Below are 24,046 nucleotides of genomic sequence, written 5' to 3'. Positions count from 1 at the left end.
AAAAAATCCGTATCAGAGCGATCTGCTATGCTGCCCTCCCGTAAATGACCTCATCTCTCTCTCTCTCTCTGCTACCTTCTATCTTCCTCTGTGGCTGTCAGTCTTATTCCACGTCTCCTTTTCTGCTTGGGGGCATCTCTGGTTATCTCACTTATTGTGCCATCTTGTTGCTCATTCATTGCAAAGGCACTGCAGAGAGGCTTTTGTGGAGATGGACGTCAACAAGTTAGTTTTGGTCTACCTTACTCTGAAATGTGATATTAAAATGACACGTAAAGGGCTGTTTAAGATAACTGATATAGGCATCCCTCGATTTACGAACGTTCGGTTTACAATATTCCGCGTGAACCACAATTCGCATACTTATGGACGCTTTTCAACGAATGAAATCGAATTTCCGCCTTAACGAAATTTGTGCGGCTGCAACATCGATCTGCGGACAGCATTACAGCATCCCTTGAAGTGCAACAGCAGCGACTCCACATCACCATTACAGTCATTGCCACATGCAGATATTTTGGTGAGTGCATTGTTGTAGTTTCCAATGTATTATTCACTCGTTTTCATTGTATTTTTTGTGCAAAGTGATTTAATTGTATATTTTAGGTTAGGAGTACTGTTGTAATGACTCTCCGAAAGACATCCCTAATTGTTAGAATTAAATTCATGGGAAAAGCCATTCCGATTGACGAAGTTCAGTTTGTGCGGGTGGGTTTTCAAGATCGTGACTTTCGTAAATCGAGAGATACCTATAGTTAGATGGTTATATCAAGTCACCCTGTACAAGCGGTGAGGACAATCCCAAATCTCCATTACCAAAGATATTTGTTGTCTCAATGGGCTCTTGCTTGTTTCTAGATTACCGACTAGCATTTACAAATAACGATTACAATGATGATCTGTCGTACAATATAACAAAACATTTTTATATAGCTTTTCTTCCTTTATCCTATAAATGTACCTGGATAAAATAGACGATTATAACACAACCCACTGATGTGGCTCAGCAATAACCAATTCAATAAACTCCTTTAAAAAAGTTACTTTTTTTAAAACAACGGTTTTACTTTGTTTTTTTTTCGGTAAAGTCACGTATAAATAAGAAATAATAAAATAACACAATAGCGTACGACGTTTCGGTTGCAACACAAGCCATAATCCGGTACAGAAGAGCTAAATTTACGAGAGAGAGGAAACACATAACCCCAGATGTATATACTGACACCCAAGTAGGGGGGAACTAACACAGATACAACAGGGGACACAGAGAGAGAAGCATACCAAACAAACAGGGTTTAGCAAAATTTGGAAACCATATAAAGCAACACAGACGGTCGGTCAAAACACAATTAACTCATAGTCTGGTTGATTACGCTATTTCAAAGATTGCTAAATTGCAAGTTAAGTATGAAATTTAAAATACAGACCGCGCACACACACATAGACATCCAAGCAGAGCGAACCAGCACAGACACGCACACAGTGAAGTCGCCTTAAATAGGCAGAGAAGGTAAGGCTGAGAGACAATGGGACAAAATTAGCATGAGGTATGCATGGAGCAAAGTGGGGCGCGGCAGCACCCACTCGGAAACACCAAGCCCCACAAACAGGCAGAGACAGCACAGAGACACAAATCCAAGCCAAGACACAAAGGCAGACACACAAGCAGAGACAACACAAAGACACAGACCTCATACCTCCCCGTAGAGGTGGTTCAGACTTGATTCGAAGCTTTCGTGACTGCAGGAATTACTCTTTGGTTTTTTTCGGTAAAGTCACGTATGGATGTCTATGTGTGTGTGCGCGGTCTTTATTTTAAATTTCATACTTAACTTGCAATTTAGCAATCTTTGAAATAGCGTAATCAATGAGACTATGCGTTAATTGTGTTTTGACCGGCCGTCTGTGTTGCTTTATATGGTTTCCAAATTTTGCTAAACCATGTTTGTTTGTGGTATGCTTCTCTTTCTGTGTCCCCTGTTGTATCTGTGTTAGTTCCCCCCTACTTGGGTGTCTGTATATACATCTGGGGTTATGTGTTTCCTCTCTCTCGTAAATTTAGCTCTTCGGTACCTGATGATGGCTGCTTGTGTTGCAACCGAAACGTCGTACGCTATTATGTTATTTTATTATTTCTTATTTATACGTGACTTTACCGAAAAAAAACAAAGAGTAATTCCTGCAGTCACGAAAGCTTCGAATCAAGTAGCAACGGTTTTATTAACAACTTCGTTTAAATTTTGATTTAAAGCTTTCGTGACTGCAGTAATTCATATTCTTAGTTTTTTCGGTAAAGTCACGTTAAAGGGAAACAACAAAATAATAAAATATATATAACAATAAAAAAATTCTCACGACGTTTCGACCATAACTCAAACGGTCGTCTTCAGGTGTGTTGGTTTGCATAAATGAATTTTTAAACGGCGCATTTATTTATTTATAAAAAACGTTAGCACCACGCGCAACGATTTGGCAGTTTATTTAGGACTAGTCCATCTATATTCTGAAAAGAGGAGGGGGGAGACGAATTTTTTTTATAATGTGATGCTGTCTGAAAGCCACTGTAAGCGTGAACAATCAATTATGACCTGAAATGGTTTATCAAATCTTTCCAATGATTGCTAAGATAGAATCCATCTTCTCGGTTGAAATTGTCTCTGTGCTTGTATATGTGGATAGCCTCATGAACGAATCTCTCATGGAAGCCAGATGGCTTACAAAGAACCTCTGTCTTGGAAAAGTCAATGGCATGTGAGCCTACTGAATTAGAACAATGATCTGCCACGGCCGAAGTGTTGGTCCTACCGTGTTTAAGGTTTGCTTTGTGTTCACGAATGCGGTCCGAGACATGGCGTTTGGTTTCTCCAATGTAACTACTACCACAGAGGCAACTTAGTTTGTAGACACCAGGGTATTGTATGTCCGGAATCACATCTTTTACAGACGGAACCAGATCACGGATTTTATGTAATGTGTTGAAACAGACCTGGATCTTGTGTTTATTCAAGATTTTGGAGATCTTTTTTGTGATCCCCGCAATGTAGGGTAAAGTGATGGTTTTGAAAGGCTCCTCAAGAGGGTTCTTCTTCATGGTTTGAGTGATAGCTTTGCGGATTGTATAGTCGGAGTAACCATTAGCCCTAAGAGCTTGGTGTACGTGCTTGAGTTCACTGCTTATGTGTTCCTGGTCGGATATGCATTGGGCTCTATGATACAGAGTCTTGATGAGAGAATTCTTCTGTGATGGATGGTGGTGGGAATCCGGTTTCAGATAAGCATCCATATGGGTAGCTTTCCTGTAGACAGAGTGGCTCATTGAACCATCAGGTCTCTTTTTAATTAGGACATCCAAAAAAGGTATCTTGCCATCTATTTCGACTTCCATGGTAAATCTGATGGCTGGGTGTATGGAATTGATGTGGTCGAAGAATTGGTCTAGAGCAGGCCGGCCATGTGGCCAGATGACAAAAGTGTCATCCACGTACCTCTTCCATAAGGTTGGGCGCAGAGTGGCAGTCTGGATGGCGTCAGTCTCAAATTTCTCCATGAAAATGTTAGCTATAACTGGAGAAAGGGGGGAGCCCATTGGGGTGCCCTCAGTTTGTTTGTAGAAAGTTCCATTCCAAGTGAAGTATGTATTGGTTAAACAGTGTCTCACCAGGGGGGGTACCTCAGTGTTTAGTCCTTGATGAACCAAGTCTTCAATGATTGCAATGGTGTCAGGTACAGGAACCTTGGTGAATAAGGAAACTACATCAAAACTGACAAGCAGGTCGTCTGGGGACAGGGAAATACCCTTGATTGTCGATACCAGGTGAGTAGAATTTTGTACCGCAGAGGTGGTCTTTCCAGTGAAAGTACGCAGGATTTCAGACAAAAAACGAGCTAGTTTGTAGGTGGGGGAGCCGATAGTAGAGACTATGGGACGAAGGGGTGTATCTACTTTATGTATTTTTGGTAAGCCGTATAATCTTGGTGGCCTGGCAGCAGAAGGTTTCAACGAAAACTGTTTAGATTGATGAATTAATGCGGTTGAATCAGAAATTATTTTGTTGGTTTGTGTGACGAGGCTGTTGGTGGGATCTCTTTTTATTTTTGTATAACTACCATCGTCGAGTAATTCTTTAATTTTGTTGTTGTATTCTATTTTATCCATGATGACAGTAGCATTGCCTTTGTCAGCTGAGAGGACTACAATATCATTCCTCTTTTTTAATTTATATAATTCAAAACGCTCATCTTTGCTGAGGTTGCTAGCTGGCATCTTAGCGTTTTTGAGGGTTGCAGCGATTTCAGATCTTGCTACGTCTGCAGCGATGTGACCCAGGCCCCTGAGAGCAACGTCTACTTGGGCAATTATATCATTAACTGGTATGTGTTTAGGTGTGACTGCAAAGTTTAGACCTTTAGCTTAAACGGATTTCAGACCATCGGAAATAGAACTGTTACTGCGATTAATTACGACTTTGTTAACGTCTAACTTTTTGGTGTGTGGGTCCGGTCTTTTGTTGAAGAGGAGGTTAAATTTGGAAATCAGGTTTTCCTTACATTTGGTCGACATAGTAGCAGCTGAAGAGGCAGTCATAACTCGCGATCTTTGAGAAGTGCGTCAAATGACAACCTGTTTCTTGTGCGAGCCGATTCCACAGTTTAGGGACCGCGGCGTTTTTGACCTACACAGAAATAAATAATTAATCATTCGTCCATACAAAAAATCGTAATTGCTTCAAAGGAGGCCATTAATTTATGATTTGATGCCGATTTTGATACAGGCATGCGTTGTCTCCGGATCTGAGTACGTGTGCACAATTTGGAATTGATTGGACAACAGGAAGTAGACTAACTTTTGATTACAAGATTTGACCACGACAAACACAAGTGAAGTAAAAAAAAAACCGTTGAAGAATACAACCGTTGAAGAATGCACGGCCCTTTGTCAAACTGCTGCCGGATGAAGGACTTGCGCCTGCTGTTCCGGTCATAGGAGTTGTTTCACCATATTTCACTCGGCTCTGATCCCAATCATGCTTCAGTAACCCACTGGAACTATGCACGTTTACATCTAAGTTGGGAACTCATTTCCTGAGAACTGCTTTTTGAGTTTAGTTTGTTTTCCATCCCCCGTACCTCCGATTAGCACAGTTGGCTATGTACGGTGAGAAAGAAGTTCATACCCTGAGTCAAGGCTACACCAAGCTGCACGCTGCTCAGATCGTTTTTGCCATTCCATTGTCTGCTATAGATCAATGCTTTGCCCCTTTACATTTATGTTAAGTAAACAACCCATGTAAACGATGGGTAATAGCAACAGTAACACATGGCATTGATACAAATTGTGCAGTGTTGTGTACAATACGTGTTTTTGTGCGCAATTAGTAAATTTGCACCGGTTTGCTTTACGACAGACATTTGCTCAAAGTAGTCTTAAATAATTTTCAGTATGCTGCAATGTCCTTTAAAAAAATAATGTAATTAGAAAATAACGAATTGCAATCTAATTCCTAAACTTATTATGAATGTGCCATATTATAACTTAAATTAATCGATTTGCATTTGTAGGGTTTTTTTTCAAATAAGGTTGTATTCTCATGTGCTTGATTAACAGCTATGGAGGCACTGGCAATTTAGCAGATACGATCAATATTTAGCACTGATCCTACATACAACAAGGACACAATCTCACTTGCACTTTAAAATACACCTCTACCATGCAAAGGGCCCAATTCGTTAATTTAAAAAAAAGTCTAATCCTGAAATGCTGCATGTCAGCAATATTGTATTTATTTTCCTTCTTTAGCAAAAAATAAATGCTTTCCCAGCAATAGCTTCCAATAAATAGCCATCGCAGAAACAGAGGAAAATGTGGACATTGCTGCTCTAGTTTAGAGCATCTCTCATGGATTTCCCTATGTTGTTCTAGCAAAGAGCCTATCTCACTGGCACTGCTTGACCACAGAGTAGTGTCTTGGTCAGGAAGAGACCCATGTTGTAATTTTGGATGAAATATGACAAGAGCTTTTGCTTAAGACTCGTCACCTTTAGTTTCTCCAATTAGTTCCTCCAATTTGTTCACGGTGGTCTGTATGATAACAAAGTTTTCGAGCTGTCAGGTTAATATCAAGAAAAATCATGATTGTGTTAATGCCTGTCTGGTGATGAGCTCTGCTAAAAACGAAAAACCTTAGCAACCGCAAGGCTTGCATGTTTTACTGCGCACTTACTTGTAACCACCACAAAAATGTTTGCACGTGTGAAAAACATCTTTTTTTTTGTGTGAAAAGTGCCGGATAAAATAAAATTACAATTATTATAAATTATACAATGCATTGCAGTGAACTGATAAGAAACCGCCGCCGATGAAAATGTCAAAATGTCAACGTTTAACATTTTCGGTAAAAAAAACAAACGTATTGCAATGCAATTTCCTACTTCCTCTCAGAACACACGAGGCTGTGAAAAAGGGCACGCGTTTTGCAACCTGTCGGACAGTAAGGGCCGTTTTTGCTGTACGCACGCAGAGCCTTCAGCGCGTGCAGTACGCACTGGCTCATTCAGTGGTCAAGGGTGAAACGCCTTGCTGCCCTCTTGCGAAAAACGAGGGCAAGCGATGCATGCTCATATGAACCCGTTTACTCATTAAACACGTGTGCCACAGACGCTACGCATGTGAACACATTTATCACACGTGTGCCACAAACGCTACGCATGTGAACACATATATTACACGTGTGCCACAGATGCTACGCATGTGTGGAATACATGATCACGGATTTGACACAAACTAATATACCCATATGCGTGCACTAATATAATCGTATTTCGAGGAAAATGCATAGGAATTGCCTCTGGCTAGGTGAGATAAACTCGACTGGTACCCCCTTATAAATACAGACACTCACGTGATGAAATAAATACATGTTTAGTGACATAGAATTGGTCACTTAGCAGCATAGTGCTGGCTGCTGGTAGGGAAGGGGATCTGCAGCTTGTAGCAGCCCTAACTGACAGCAGGCCACGTGATAGACCCGAGTGGGATCTAGGGGAAAGGTTACGGAAGGGACACGTCGAGTGCCCGTGAGTAGGTTCCAGAAGGGGGGCGTGGCCGGGGCGGAGCCAGGCCACGCTGCCAGTATAAGAGGGGCCCCGGGAGGGGACCTCGGGGCTGTCGTTTGGAGTGGGATCCCCATGGTTGCTGCTCAAGTTCGTCACCCTTGTCGCTGTCGTTGTCACTTGACATTGCGCTGCTAGACGGTAGTTGGCTGTCTTAGTTCAGCGCCGTCAGTGTCAGACGGCTAGTGTTGTGTGTAAGATAGCAGCCAGTGTAGAGTTGCGTATAAGCGAGAGACAGAGGAGTGTGTAACAGTATAGGGTGTGTATTGTACAAAGTGTGCTCGGTGTTAATTAAAGAACTGCCTCCAAGAACTTACGTCTCCAAGTCAGTCACTACACATGGCTGTGCAATGAATTAAAACCAAATTAACCATGAATTTATTTCTTCTCATTTTTTTCAAGCATTGTCAAAAAAATTTGGTTTTGCAGAGAATGTTTTGTGTGAACGCATAACCAGTAATTATACAGAAATACACAAGACTATATTTTTTTCGTGACATAAGTACATATCACAATTCATGGCCACAAACACACAATTGGGCATAGATAGGGCTGGTTTGATTTTGAAAATGTCTATACAGTAGACATTATTGACACAAAACATGACACTCCAGTTCTTATAAATTACAACTAGAATTTCAGAAATATTTAAATATTTATTATAATTTTGAGCCCTGTATAAATCCACTGATGAAGGCCTTTCCATGCCATGTCAGTCATGTTGTTTGACCATACTTCATCACACTTGTCAGTGCAGGTTGGTAAAGGACGGGGCCCAGGACAAGTCCAGATATCACTTGCCACTGTTGTTGGCTGGGAATCGAACCTTAGTGGCTGGGTTTATATTCCAGCGCACTTACCACTATTGCATCACTCCTGTCATATAAACAATGCTGTTGCTGCAGCACATCGTTACCAATGTAAATACATTCTTAAATGGAGAATGTCCATTGGTAATGGAGATAAAGTATACATTAATGAAAGTGTATTTAAAGAAGGTTAACATACTTGAGATTTACACTTGCACACACCACCTTAATTTCCAGTCCTTCATCAGCCAAGGAATCTGGAGCACATTCCACATCACAAGAGTATACAATTCCACATTGGAACACCAGATGGGTAACACGTACGATCCATTAAGGGACATGTAATATCCTAGAAACATACATGCAGGCAATGGCTGTAGTGGATATCATGCTTATATAAGGCAGTGAACGTGATAGTGTTTCTTTAAGGCATACGTGCGAGAGACTAAAACACACAACTACCTGTTCTGACATTCAGGGTTTCTATGCATTTAATGTGCATGTAGTCAATCACATCAATTGTTTCTGCTTCAAACATCAGTCTGTCGCTTCAATGAAAAAATACATTGAGGTACATTGAATACCAAGGTTTGTTTTGTGCATCTTATCATTGCTGAATCTCGGCTTTCAGCAGGAACCCACTTGTCACGTTGACATATATTAGTAGTGTTAAAGGTGGTACAGGTTATAATGGTATCGTGACATGAGATCATGCCCCTGCTGGTGTGTCAGGAGAGAATCTACAACAGGTGTGATGGGGGAAGGATATATGTGCTTCATTTAATAATTTAGAATGGGGAGACATAGTCACTCGCTTCATGAAACTAAAAACATTCGCAGCCACATTGTACCGACAGGTAGTTTTGAAATGTTGGCACTGTGGGCAGAGAAGTGGGGGTTATACCTTGCGCTCAATGCGTCTTTACAGGTTTGCCAATTCTCTTTGGCACTTTTCTTTAATACACAATCCCCATGCATTATCAGAGGCACCCGCAGTAATGGAACTGGTAGTGCGCCAAGCTATATTGAACATTCATCATCTATTAGGAACTAAAAGTGAATTTGTTTTTTTATTCCTCAAGAAATCCTCTTGCTCTTACATTCTATATCAGGCTGTGTCGTATTTATCTGCGACAGGCACATGCCAGGGGAAGAGTGATGCTGCGAGCAAGTCCTTGATGGTGCTCAGACGATTTTTCACAGGGCAGCTTCGTGGCACCGTGCAAAATAACAAAAAAACAGCACAATATTCATGGGATGGAGTGACACACCAAGGTTCCTCCATAATATTTACACTTTATATACACACACGGCGAGGCAGTTTTCGCTGATAATCACGGTCATTAATTTAATTAAACATCAGGGGCTGCATGTCACGCTGACCAGGGCGGTGCACAGTAATGCGTGACAATGCAAATAGGTATGCTGAAGGGGTATCACTGCGTTTCTCTGCGAATGCTCACTGGAATCTGGATGAATGTGGGCATTGCAAAACAACTGCCTATTGATTATTGAACATCCAGGCCACTAAAGGGAGCAGGGTGAAGTGAGAATTATGGTCTGAGCTGGTATTGTTTCCGTTTTAAAACACACGCAAATGCATATTTTATTGTATGAATTGCATCAATGTATCCATGGGATAGAAAGGTATCTCTTTAACACGTAGGCTTTAGCAGCCAAAATCATCCATGATACAAGTTTTTATTGGGTTATATCGCGTAAATATATAAATGTGTCGTTAAACCGGCCACCACCCGACACAGCCAACTAGTAAGGGTTGTCACATAAACAGAACATAGCAATTCGTCACTAGTACAGCACACCGGTGTGTTTGAGAGCCAAGCCACAACATTTACAATCTGAGTACGACGTTTCGCCAGTAATTACAACTAGCTTCATCTCTTTGTTGGTGTGTGTGTGTATCGGTTTGCAATTAACAAAAATATGTGTACTGTATTTGTTTTCCCAATTGATCGTAGCATACGGGTACAGCATATCCTTAATCTATATGTTCAAGACTATCAATGACTGTCCATTATTATGAAGTTAATTACAGGCATCAGTTGACAAGTCAATCTGTGGCATAAAAAGATAATTGTACGATGAGTAGTATAGGTTTGCAGGACCCCTGCATGCTAGCGAGTGTTTGTGGACTTAATGTACTAGTACTTGGTCACGATTCCAGCGCAGAGCGATGTTATTTCTAGCCTCTGAAAAAAAAACATAATCGTGGGGGTGTTTCACCATTTGCAATGTGTTACATTTGAGTGCCGTTTGCGGCGTAGAATAAGTGGATCGTCTTGACAGCTCAAACTGAGCACACTGTGTATATGGTACCGAATCAAGCATAAGGCTGAAATATATTTTGCTGTCACTCTGGCCAAATGTACAGAATCAGAATCTTTATTTAGACTGGCGGGAGGAATCCGGTGAGCTATGCAAGCTATTTTTCACACATGCCCAGTGTGGGCGGGGTCAGCAAGCTACAACAACAACAAACAATACAGAAACAATAAAACGATAGCGTTCCAAAAATAGAGAAAAGGTAAGCAAGTGGCTAAAAATAAACATAAATAAAGTTAACAATTCTCCGTACATTTCTGCCCATGTTTCTGCTCCAAATGCAAGCATTTGCACGGCAGCCACGTGCAACAAGAGGCCCCTCATCTGGTTGCAAAGGCTGCGAAGTGAATAAATATGCACTTGAGTCTGCAGTAGTGATCGACATCCCACTGCACCCACCACGTTCCTCGCACTCAATATAGAGGCACTGTGACTAGGCGATTGTCAACATCTGCCAGCATTGTTTAGAGCACACATGAAACTCAGGCGTGCGGATATAAAATACAATAATCAGTTAACAAAAAAATACATATTTTTTTAAAACTCAACACCTTCGTCAGAAAAGTGGTGATCTTCTGGGCAATGGTCCCTTCATTCACAGCACGCAGATATGCCACAAAGTAAAATGATCAGTTCGTACCCTAGGACACTTGAACTTGTGGTTTTAAGTGTTGCGGCACACTGTACTGAATATACACGTGGATGCATATTGCAGTTGTACTGTGCTGGATGTGACTCGGGGAATACTAGCACTAAGCATCAGGCACAAGTAGTTTTTTTTCTTCTTCTACTTAGGTATTTTCATGATGCGGGATAAAATAGTGGAATTTATAATTGGACGTCGGCCACTCTGTTCTTTAGGTGGGCATTTACCTGTGAGCACAGAACATTTGGGTGGTGGCAGCTGCTCCGATGCTTGTTGGCACTCCAGCAATAGCAGGACTGCTCAGATAATATGCAACATAATGTAATAACGCGGTGGTGCAATGTGAATCAGAGAATGTGTCCCTGGACTAGGAAGCAGCCCGTCTACTGTAGCTGATAGAGCTATCTGATGGGGGAGCACCATGTATCTACAATGAAAGCACAAGAGGCCTCATTGCAGCTTCCCCTCCAATTTTCCCAATCGTAGCAAAAAGCTCTATTGTGTTAGTACTCAAATAATGAACAGTTTTTCAGTCCAAATTAATATTTAAAAAACCAAGACTCGCTGCCAGAGCAGCCTTCATGACAATGCAAGACAATGTGTGTGAATTGTACTATGAGAGGAGACAAAATAATGTGATTCTAGTTGTGTTTCATGGTGATACAATAGTAATTCGCATGCCATTCGTGTCACTTCGCAGAAGGACATTGATTTGGTAAATTCTCATTTATGTATTGTTTATGTTGAATAAACGTAACAACATTTTTAATGGAGCATATCACCAAGTACTTAATTTCCTACGATACACTTTTAACACGTACAACGCAGTACGCTTGTTTTTTTGTTGACACAAGAGCATGTGAAATATTGTCAATAGATATTTATCTGGTGTCCATTTGTCCTCGAACACCTTCGGAGCAAATGGTGTTTAAATGACAAACATCCCCCCCCCCACATGCCAAACCAAAAACAGCAAATACCGCGATTCATACATTGTCATTCTACATCGAAATGCACGAGCACATTTTTTTTAACGAAGCAAACAATAATCACGAATCTCTCCACTGTTGCGTGGCATAACGCGGGACAACGCGTGACATTTTTATTTTTTTGAAACCGATGTTGGCAGCGTTACGGATTAACGCCAAGTCGAGCTTGTAGAGCATGTCTCCATTTTACCTTTTATGTTTCGCGTTTCGTGGACGCCGAGCCTCGCAAGAGCCATCGGGATTCCTCAGCCGGCGGAGAGAGCAGCCAGCACCAGCAGCCGCCGTCGTTGTTGTTCCATCACGGGCTCATGGGCGGGCTGACGCCGGTTCGCCCCAGCGGGCCCGCACACCGGGAAGCGGCGCGGGGGGGTGGGTGGGCTGCTAAGGCCCCCTGGCTCGAGGACATCTGCTCACCGTGGCCGGCGACACAGCTGGGGGCCGGACACGGAACGAAACGGCGCTGGTCGTGGGGACGGAGGTGCCCCCACCACGGCGCTGTATTCGCACGGCGCGCACGCTTGCACGGACGCCGCACACACACAATTGGCTCTGCCAGGGCTGTGTTCTGTGGTGCCGGCGGAGCGGGCGTCTGCTGCTGACCTCACGAGGATTCTACCATCTCTGAGGGTTTTTTGGGGGGGGGGGTAGGTGACGCGGACAGATGGAGGGGGGCTACGAGACACAATGGCTCTGATTAGTCGATGCGCATCCATTCCTGGGCCACCGTGTCACACCGCTTCATTAGAAGGCATTTGACAACATGCTTACCATCTGCCATTGGCTTATTCGGCCCTTAAAATGGCCCAGTACAAGCTTCATATTTTGAAATGGTTTGTTCCGAGATGCAATGCCATAAACCCAGTGTGGGTTATTGAGAGAGAGAAAAAAAATCTATTTAACAATCGTGATGTCTGTAAACAGAAACACTGTGCAGTTATGGAAACAACGGAGTGAATTTAACAGCAGTAAATGGTAGAACATTTCACATTTATTCTAACACCATATATCTATGAAAATATTTCCGCGATTGGAAAAGTATTTTTTGTTATAGTGCTAATGAGATAACAGCTTGTTTTCTCATTGTTTTCAAATTGTGTAAATGTAATATATTTGATGTCCCCATCACGAATGGTACAGCATTTATATGGTTTTGTTTCATGGTTATTTCATATTTGTATTTCAATGTTTTTTTTTATTTCTACCAACATATGGCATTATAGTGTGTTTGAATTAAACACAAATCATTTCATTAATTTCCAAATATACCCAACAGAGTGATCCAAATACTGTACTGTGCATACATTTTGCCTCCATAGAAACAGTGTTCATTTGTTAATGAGACTCATGAAGAATCAAATTGAGTGAAGGTCTCATTGAACGTGCAAGGTTTAACAAATATTAAATAAATCGGACTTTGATTATCGTAATCGTCGTCATCGTAATTATCCATGATCCACTGTTGGATGAAGGCCTCCCCAAGCTGTTGTTCATCTTTGCAGCCGCTGCTCATCTTTCCTCTCAGAGCGCATTTAATTCATCGGCTGCCACTAAATCAACATTCTTAACCACCGGCCATCATCCCTTCTCGTGACGTGTCCTACTCGAGACCACTCTCGCTCTTCTCAACAGCTTGAACTATGTCATTAACCTGTGTATGTTCTCGAATCCACGTGTTCCCCTTACTGTCTCTCAACATCATTGAATCCATGCATTATTACACGCTCTGTACACTTTTCAGATTTTCTTTCATTTTCCTAATACAAGTTAATGTTTCTGATTCATGTCAAAGCAGGTATAATGCTCTGTGTAACGTTATTCTTTTGGAACATTGGTACGTTGATTTAAATTTTCAAGATAAGCTTTCTAAAAGCACTCCAACCTACTTTTGTCTGCCTCTTTATTTCATCTACATGATCCGGGTCATCCTTTAATAACTATCCTAAGTTTATGCATTCAGCTGAGATTTCCAGTTGCATTCCACAGATCGATATCACTTTTTTTGCAGACTTTTATTTTTTTCTTATTTATCTTGAGCCCAACTTAGAAACTTTTGTATAACATCTTCTAATATGTTCTATAGTCTGTTGTCATTGGATACATGTTGACTATGTTGTCAGCAAATCTGAGATGGTTAAATTTATTCCTGTATAGTTTTTGCGTTTGCCAATATAAATGACACTCTCGATGTTTTCTAAGTCACATTAGGGCTTCCGGAGAGAGTTGTGAAGTTTTGTTATTCCTCCACTGCAGGAGCGCAGACTATAGTGGTTTCCGATAATGGTCCATAAATGGTTAATTTTATCTCCTTTCATATGTATGGCTTTCATCATGGGACCTCCTTTGCCAGTACCAAAATATGAGAAGAGGTTTTCCCCTTTTTTCCGGCAACAAAATAGGTGTTGAGATGTTAAAACACCAAACTGAAACCTTTTACGAGGAATCATGTCTGCATTAACCACAATACTTGTGGTCAGAATGCAAACAAAAAACACTGATAATATATTGGCATTGTCTTTGAAAATGATTGGTCCATACCAGAGACAACTTTCTTTTGAGCCTCGTCTCAAAACGGTGTTAGACCAGAGGACGCCAAAAGGTGTACAGCACAAAGACAACGCACTATCAGAGTAATTGTTTTCATTTTGACCGAAAGTATTGTGGTTAATGCAGACATGATTCCTTGTAAAAGGTTTCAGTTTGGTGTTTTAACATCTCACCACCTGTTTTGTTGCCAGAAAAAAGGGGAAAACCTATTCTCATGTATGACTTTGTTTCTCCAGTCCAACTTTCAGACAACGTGTACTTACATCACTGTGAATAATTCCCCATCTGATGTGACTTTTTGGTATTTTATGTAATATCAATGTGGCTTTTGCATTTTCATAAATCGTTTTTTATGGCCCTGGTTTGTGAGAGCTAGGATGGCTTGAATAATTTTCCATTGAGTATAATGACTTTTTATAGTCTACATATAAACTATCAATGAGGTTCTAGAAAATGCGAATTACTTTTAAATACCATTTTGCCAAGTAGGGATGTGTTCCTGATTTTTTGATTCATCCAATTAGTGTAAAAATCAGGCCTAGATATGAAATTTCCGGTGATCACAATTTTAGTTTTTGCTTCAGATTGATCCGAAAACCGAAAGCGGCGTCACTTCCACAATCTTCCCACCAAAAGCTGTGACATGTGGCACCAGGCGACATCGCGATTGTAAGCACTATAATAGTTTACATTAGTACATAATGGCATATTCTTGGTTCTTTCGGTAAAGTCACGTAGATAGAAAAGAAAAATAAATTTAAAATAATAAAAACAAAAAACCCACTATTATTTTCCATTTATTTCTTATTTTCTATCTACGTGACTTTACCGAAAGAACCAAGAATATCAATTCCTGCAGTCACGAAAGTTTTAAGTCAATACATAATGTCAATTACCCATAGAATATACTATCAAATTGTTCTGGAAATGTTTTTTTTTACATTACAATATATGAAACTTTTTTAGACCTATGAAAAGGCATCTGAATGTTTATAGTTCGGTTAGTATGGCCAAAACATGTGTACATTGTACTTATACAAATCAATACTGTATCTAACTTGAGTAAAACATGGTAAAGTCACGTAGAATGAGAATAAAATAATAAATTAATAAAATAAAATAACACAATAAAATTCTCACGTTTCGTCGCCGAAACGTCGGCCGAAACGTCGTGAGAATTTTATTGTGTTATTTTATTTTATTAATTTATTATTTTATTCTCATTCTACGTGACTTTACCGAAAGAACCAAAGAAGATGAATCCTTGCAGTCACGAAAGCTTTAAATCGAAATAAACATGGTAGCTAACTTTTAATTAACTGGTTCCATTTTTTTTGCCTTTAATTATGTTCACATTTTAATGATGATGAAAATGTAATTTCCCCTCACTGTAAATTAATCCCATTATGCCATTTCTAACTTTCCATAGAATCATTGCATTCCTCTTTTCGTCTCATATTTCGTAGTTGCTACATAGCATACAAGTAGAATATAACGCAATATGGACTTGCAATGTGCAGATATATAACGGTGTGGTGCAGTGGTGCAGTGGTTAGTTGCACTGCGTTACCAACCTTATGACCTGAAATTTGTTTTGCAATCACAAAGCACAGAAATAATTGATAAACTATACTGCAGGAGAACCCCCTTAATTATGATGATGTGACGAAACAATATTACGGATCTTATTTTCTATGAGTTCATTGCCACATTTACTCCACCTATGCATAGGATAAATGTGTGGATAACTGCAGACCATACAGCTCATAGGGATAACAGGAGTTGCAGGTAACAGGGTCGTGAATAAGAATAATTATCTTGGGCAGTGAAACCGAAAGAGTCCTTCACGTGAGTAGATCCTGAGCCAAAGGGGTCACATTACCCAGTGCCGTGTGAAATGAAACACCGCACACCAGTTTATTTTCAACTACAGTATATGCTTCATAATTATTACGGGACAATTGTAACATACTGATTAAAATGTTGCATATTAATGTCTGTATAGAGCAGATAATGGAGATGTGGCGCAATGGTTAGCGCACTCCGATATGAAAGCAGTTAACCGAGTTTGATTCCCGACTATGCATTAACATCAGACGTGAGCTGTATCTGAACCGATCCTATATCCTCCCACACCACCAACTTCACCACACAACACTCCCCATAATCGCAATGTATGACCCTCCATGATTGGCCTGGCTTGGAGAGGACTTCATCCAGCAGTGGATTGACAATGGGCTGCAATTATAACAAATACAAAAGTCTCCCAGAACAGAAAAATAATTGCGTTTTTATTTTATTTCAGGCACGTTAAATACGCTGCCCCAGAACAGTGTATTGTTCATCTTTAGTGCAGTATTGTTGATTATATTGTAAAATCCATGTAACAACAAATACACATTATTGACTGCATATCTCAAGTGTAAAGCCCATCAGGCCTATTTTAAAGTATAGTATTTGCATTTTGAATACTGTAAAATATTTGTCTCATATTCGCATGACATAAATATTAATATTTTACTTTTCCATCATCAAGTAGGAGATATTTGGAACTGGAGAAAAATCATGGGATTTATTACCTGAGCAGGGATCAAGCTGGGACTGAGATGGGAACTCCATCCAGCAATCTTCGTTCCTCGCTGCACCATCCACCCACTCCTGCTAATCCCTCCAGGGATGTAATTGAGTTACGTAGAAATATAGCTGTGTGGGTTAAGTAGTGCAGGAACTGAAGTGAAATGACTGCAGGGGGAAGGTGAAATGAAGTGGGAGTGGGCCATCAGCTACTATTAAAAGCTGCAACAGTAAAATATTTAGACGCAATTCTCATTTGTTGCAGCAACGTCGTTAAAACATTTTCCCTCGCGATTTTTGGTTTTAATGCAATTTAGTAATGTGCACAAAAATACGGTGTTTGTCAAATATTAAAATTACTAATATAATCCAAATGCACAATACCATGAGGTGACCTCATGTTCCACATTCAGTGGGTTAGCTGCATGTTAAACAAAGTGATGTATGTACGTTAACCAACGTTAAAGTCTTTGGAAAATGTAGTTCCTCTACATCAACATAACGCTGAGGCAAATTCGTTTTGACAACAAACACAAATGTCACGTGTGCAGATTTTCATTTCAATTCATTGCACCGACTGAACCTTTGAAACATTTGAAGACGAGCTTAGAAAAATATAAGTGAAGCAAGGCACCAGAAAGGACATGCATTTTTAATTTGGCTGATGGATTTACGAGACGTCAGATGTGCAGCATGGCACCACGCTGAGTGCAGACTTAAATGAGAGCTTAAGTCTCATAAGCGACAGACCACACTAATCAAATTTCCATTTTAATCAGCTCACGTGACAACACATGCTGTCCTGCTGCTACACAGGCGGCAAACAAAGTGCAAACAATTTAAAGGATTTATGCAATATTGTGTCCCAATGCAGGCTCTTCCGCTTAAGAGGCATAATCCTTTGCTTGCAATTATATATATATTTGATGGAAAGAAGATAGGTGTTGAGTCACAATTGCCCAAAGGAAGGTTATTCATTGAAAGGACAAACCTTCCCAAAATGCGTTCTGCCCGTAACATTTAATAATTTAACTTTTCATATAATTTAGTTTATTTAGTAATACTTCTGATTATTGAAGGGTTTGTCTGGTACTTAACAGTTACTTTTAGGTAACTATTAACATGCGGTCATCAGCAAACAGTTTTAAAATGTAAGTCTCATCAGGCCCCATGATGTTAAGAGCAGTCCCTAATCCTTCCCGCTATCTGAAATGTCACATTCCAAATATATTTATTTTAAGGCAGTGTTGTTGATGTGCGTGTTTTCTATTCATTTACCATTACTGCACCATTTGCTTGTTTACATGAATATACCCAGGATGTGTTTAATAAAGGAATAAACCAATGTGTTCCGCTGCAATGGAAAAATAATTAAAAGTAATCTTGCTCATTCAAGTTACTAAGATTTTGTGCGCAAACCGTTCCACTCCTATTGGTTTTTGTATTGTTGTAACTTTCTGACCTGCCCCTTCTGGACATCTGTGAAAAGAGCTTCATATTTCATCGGATTCCTCTCGTCTAAATACATATTCTGATATACTTTTTTTTTCCTATTTTAAACCATAAACTGTGTCACAATTTAAAAGTATATCTAAAACAGCAAAGCTAGTGCATGGATAGTTCTCCTTGACTGTATAACAGTGTGATTGTATTATTTTAATGTCAGAGACAACTTTCACATAAACGCCTTTTTATTTCTCTGGACACTAGAGCAATAACGGTCCTTGGACAGATGTGACTTTGACTTCACCCAACACTGCAAGGCCACACGGCTGCCTCCCAGGTCTGTAGGGACCCCATCAAATGAGCTCAGCGAGCTAATGAAAGAACCATTGGGCACCTGAATGCAACACCTGGATGGGACTTCTAAGAAAACGGCAGCACGTGAATTATTAATGAAAACAAAAAATGCAAAAGGTGTGATGGTTACCAGGGGAGAGGATGCACGTGGTGAATCAGTTATGAGTTACATGGGCAGGATTCAGAGCTGGAAATGCCACACATATGTACAGTCAATCCTTGAGCTGAATTTATGACGGTGGCAGCGCAATATTTTGCATTCATAATTCATGTGAAGTGTATACAGTAATCAAATATATCATCACGTAATCTGTAGAGGCAAAATAGTATGAAATCAATTAATGCAATCTCCTTTGGATGTGGCAGCTGAATAAATCAATAGCGGAGTGCGAGAGAAGCACATTCGTTTTCATTAATTAATGTAAGCAGTCATCAGTACACATGCACACACAACAAACTTATCATTTTCATACGTAATTATGGTTCCCAAATCTGTACCTAGATAAACAAAACAATAATTCTAATAATACATCTGGTAATCCTTTAATCGAATAGGGTTAGAGATCACTGAGATTCATAATTTAACTTCACAACATACATCTGGAAAAAATAATGGACAGTTTATTCTTTACATTTGTTATTGATACTATTGTATGATTATTATGACTGCTATTATTTGAATGTAGTAATGCATCCTGTCCTAATAACCAATTGCATGTGTGCTGTGTACCTCGAGGTGACTCGGAAGAATTTGGCCACACGACGACTTGGTTGAGATCCAGGCTGACAATTGCACACAAAAAACGTGACCCAGTGCCTGCACCGAACACCGATCAATGCATATCAACAATGTGCCGCCTTAAATTATTGAAGGCAGTTGCTAAATTCATGCCGCGGCAAGTCGACAGGCGCGTTCACGGAAACATGTGCACGTGCGTTGATTGTGTTGACATTATCTGTCACGTGTATTTTCCTCGTCACCTAAAAGGACTAATCAAAAAATAACGCCAATCACTTAATGAGCCATTCTAACAGTTGGTTATGTGCAAGTTTGCCGGCTGTAGTGTAGATCCCTTTTAAATATTTTTTTAAACAAATTTGTTTTAATAATTCAGCTGTTTTTAGTAAATATTCAGCTTTATGTGTACAATGGTTCTGTAGGAGAGAATGGTGCCAATAGTTTTTTTTATTCCAACCTTGCAGAGCTATACTGTACATGAGAGCAAGACGATTACTGCAAAAACTGAGTTTCTTCGAAGGGCGATTCCAATGTTAAAATCTTCATTCATTTGAAAGGGGAGTCTAATAGGAATTCTGCTATGGAAGACATGTGCTATAGAATTGTATTCTATTGTGATGTATGTTGAAATGCAATGTTGTAATTGACCCAATTTCACGCTGAATCTGATGTGGTGTTTGCAGAACAAAAGAAGGCCCATGGATCGTGGATGGCCTCGTAAAGTCTGGCCCAGGCACTGTCCTTACCTATGCCCATGCGTGGCCAGAATGCAAGGAGCGACTAAATGTATAGCCAAGCCTACAATCATACGTAGCTGCTCCGTATATATGACTGTCACGGTGCATAGACCTTCCCATCTCGTGTGAACACAATGCTGATATTGGGGGAGGCATTGGGCCAGTTCCACACAATGAGCAATGCCAATGTTGCTCAATGTGTGGAACAGTTGGTCCCAGGAAGTAGAGGCCCTAGTGGTAATGCTCGTGGTATCAGTAATAGTGGTTGCAGTGGTAGCTCTAGCGGTTCCAATGTTCTCACTGGTTGTCCCAGTGGTTCTAGGAAAGTCCTCTTAGTTCAAGTGGTCGTCCAGGAGGTCCCAGTGAGATTTATGGTGACTCTCAGTGGTAGATATGGTGATCTCAGTGGTAGTCACGGTAGGCGACTCTGTAACTAACTGACCATATCCATATATTTCAGTGCCGATTGCACTATGCTGGCCAGATCACATGAGTCTTAATGTCAAACCATGTTCCAATCAGACGATCCCAAAATCCCACTAGGAATCATTCAAATTCAAGAATGGCGACGAAATTTAAGGCAATAAAATGTGAGAATTGCCCAGCTCGACTACATGGATACTATTAATAGCTTTCCAAAGTTGTTTACTAGATGTACAATTACACAATGATATTTCACCTGAAAATGTTGAAATACTACTTTGTTCAAGACAGTTGCAAAACACAAGCATTGATAAGCGTTTTACATATTTGTTCTCACTCATTTACTTAGACCTGCTCAAGGCATCTAGACTAATAATTGTTTTATTCATAAAATACGTTTTTCACATTCAATGTATATTTTGATTCTCTGCTACTATGCTTTTGGCGATTTTTATCTTGTTATTGTACTGTTGTGTTTGGTTGAGAGTTTGTTATGCGTGTTTTTTAGAACTGCTTTACAATGTGCGTTGCTGCATGCATGTTATTATTTTACCAGCATAATGGAATTGCAAAAGCGTGGTTTTGGGTGCTGATCTGTATCATTGATTTTTATGCTGATTTAATTTTCCTGATTAATTACAATGAGTGGATTACAGAATCAATTTGGTTTCATGTGTCTTGAATGTTGTTCATAACTCATTAGGACTGGTTTTCTGCAGTGAAATAAATGCATTTGTTTGATGGAGGTTTTTAAATGTTTACAATAAACCCTCGACAGATTTAACATTTATCAAGGCAAGGCAGGAAGGATTACATGCCTACTACATGAATAGGAATTGTCACGTCCCCATGGCACTTCTAATTTACCACCGAATGCATCGTATGTTATGAATTAACACTTGTTATTGATGACTTATAATGCGCGATAGAATATTCGTTTTAATCATTTCTGGGAGAGGTGATGGCATTTATTTATGCAGATTTGCATATATATATAAAAACGTAATCCAGCAATAAAATGAAAAGTGAGCAAACAATGCCTATATATTCCTGGAAGCGAATTAATTCACATTTGAAATGACATTTGATGTCACTAAACCAATATCCTCCTCATATGTCTGAGAACATTTTACATATTAAATGTACAGTAGTTGTGTAAACAACCAGACTATATAAGACGTGATTGGTCTACCACACATATAGAACACAAATGCACCCACAGCCTTCACAAATAACCAGACATGCACATTAACATAAGTACATCTTATAAAAGTCACATAATAAAAGAGCTTATGGTCGCTATCGTGAAACAGTCACATGTTTGAGGTCCTTTTTGAGGCTATATCAATGGGCCGTTCACAATAGACACATTCGGAAAGGGGTCATTGGTAAAGGTTGTGATGAGAATTGATCATGACCACATGTGAAAATGCTGATGCACATCATTTTGTGAAAGTTTCCCAGGGAACAAACTGTCATAGTCCATATATGTGTAGTGACACAGCGCTGACTGCTGGACAGCAGCTGCAACTGCAGGTGGACACTTAGCATATACACGGTGTGTGTGCTGGCAGGGCGGAGGAACTGGGGCAAGGGTCACGGTAGACCTCGTGGGGAGGCCCCGGGAAACCCTCTGGTGGGTTCGAGAACGGAGGCGTGGCTTGGCTCCGCCCTAGCAGCGGAGAGCGGGAGCTTCGGGCTGCCGGTTCTGGGAGTGGACTCATCCCGTAGTCGCTGTCGTCGCTGCCACCTACGCCCGACCATTGCGCGGCCGGACAGGAGTTGGCCGTCCCGGTCGACGCCGTCGGTGCAACGCGGACAGGGTCGTGTCTGGGCCGGGTCGTGCAGCAGTGTGGTCGTGAGAGAGAGGGGGCCGGAGTTGGTGGCGTGAAACGTAATGAAGGACGGTGCCTCCTGCCGAGTGTGTGCGCCGCACGCCACCCGCCCACACGCCACCCGCCCACACGCGCCTCGACAAAGGAGGAGAGACCTACGACACTACATATGTAACGGCACCAACAGTAAAAAGGTGTTGGTTGGTTCAGACAATGACCCTTCTCTATGTCCTCTGACAGAGGGAAATTGCCTGCGCTATTGAAGGATGTGTCGATTTTTTTGTATATACAAAAGTGAAAACACCGAACCAATATCTATAAGAGTACTGCACAGCGTTTGTCATTTAGCAAGCAAAACTGTCAGGGTAAGCTGCTAGCTAGTGCATTTACTCCTCTTTTTGTAGCATGTTTGGAATAGAGGGGTGAAGGGCAATTATAGTCAAATATATATCTGCTACTTCAGCACCTACACCTAGGTTAAAACAAATTGGTATAAAAATAGCAAAAACCAATTTTCCCTTGCCTGAAATGAGTTAACATTTTTGCTGACTCGTCTTTTTTACAGGCCTGGATCTTCTGTCTGAAGTTATGAAATATGTACTGTATGAATAATAGACACATAGTACAGCAGAGTACGCGATACACTGTGCATATGGAGCATTTGATTGCGCTTGTGGCATTTTATGTAGGCGTGTGTGTATCATAAGTATTCGAGAGTAGAGATATTTAAACGTAACATCATTTTAAAAGAGATGCTAATCGATAACATTTTATGTATAGGCGTGCAGTACCCAGTAAAACATAGGTTATTCATAATAAAGTTTTTTGGGTTAGATCACGTTATTTATAAATGTGTCGTAACCCTCCACACCCGACACGGCCAAACAGTAAAAAATGTGTCACGTTGACAAAAGACAAATAGTTCACTACTTTAGCCCACCGGTGTGTTGAAGAGTGAATTAACATCATTTACAATTTTTGAGTACGACGTTTCGCTGGTAATTACATCCAGCATCATCGGGCAATTCGCCGGAATGATGAAGCCCTCCACCTGCTCCCGGTCTTAAATAGAGCAGCAGGGTGACGTCATCATTTAACTCATTTCAGGTGCAGAGATCAGAGGCGGAGGGGGGGTATTGTAATTATATAATAGATTGGTAATCAATTCTAGATTTAAAGCTTTCGTGACTGCTAGGATCCATACTCTTTGGTTCTATTGGGTAAAGTCACGTAGGTGAAAATAAAATAACAAAAAATCACGACGTTTCGGCCACAACACAAGCGGCCTTCATCAGGTGAAGGGACGAGACTGTCTGGAGGACAGCGCTGGAGTGGAAGAAGCCACGCTTAGATCACGACCTTTAAGCTGTGTGAGAAGAAAAACACAAAGCGCCTTGACAAAGGAATTAGCATTTAATTTAGCATTGAAATGGCTCATTGAAATAGCTAAGTTAAAGTATACACATCCGCAGAGGTACCCCTAGACAAAGGAATTAG

General features: G+C 40.5%; 1 protein-coding gene and 1 long non-coding RNA gene across 2 annotated transcripts in view; one reads left to right on the top strand and one right to left on the bottom strand.

The window, feature by feature from the left end:
- Positions 1–12,531, bottom strand: part of LOC116938705 (transmembrane protein 198-like) — a 33,526-nt gene extending 20,995 nt beyond the window's left edge. Inside the window, exon 1 of the mRNA XM_032946197.2 lies at positions 12,088–12,531. The gene's annotated coding sequence lies outside the window, so the exon portion shown is untranslated. The remainder of the gene's footprint in view (positions 1–12,087) is intronic.
- On the top strand, positions 384–23,369 carry LOC142907380 (uncharacterized). The gene is made up of 2 exons (XR_012930993.1): positions 384–520; positions 22,289–23,369. It is a non-coding gene; the product is annotated as an uncharacterized LOC142907380 (long non-coding RNA).
- The last annotated feature ends 677 nt before the right edge of the window (positions 23,370–24,046 follow it).

Source organism: Petromyzon marinus, chromosome 4, assembly GCF_048934315.1.
Source record: "Petromyzon marinus isolate PM22_M1 ecotype Great Lakes invasive population chromosome 4, UKy_Petmar_22M1.pri1.0, whole genome shotgun sequence".
Taxonomy (NCBI): Eukaryota; Metazoa; Chordata; class Hyperoartia; order Petromyzontiformes; family Petromyzontidae; genus Petromyzon; species Petromyzon marinus.
Note: the sequence above shows the minus strand (reverse complement) of the source record. Positions and strands in the feature narration are given on the sequence as shown.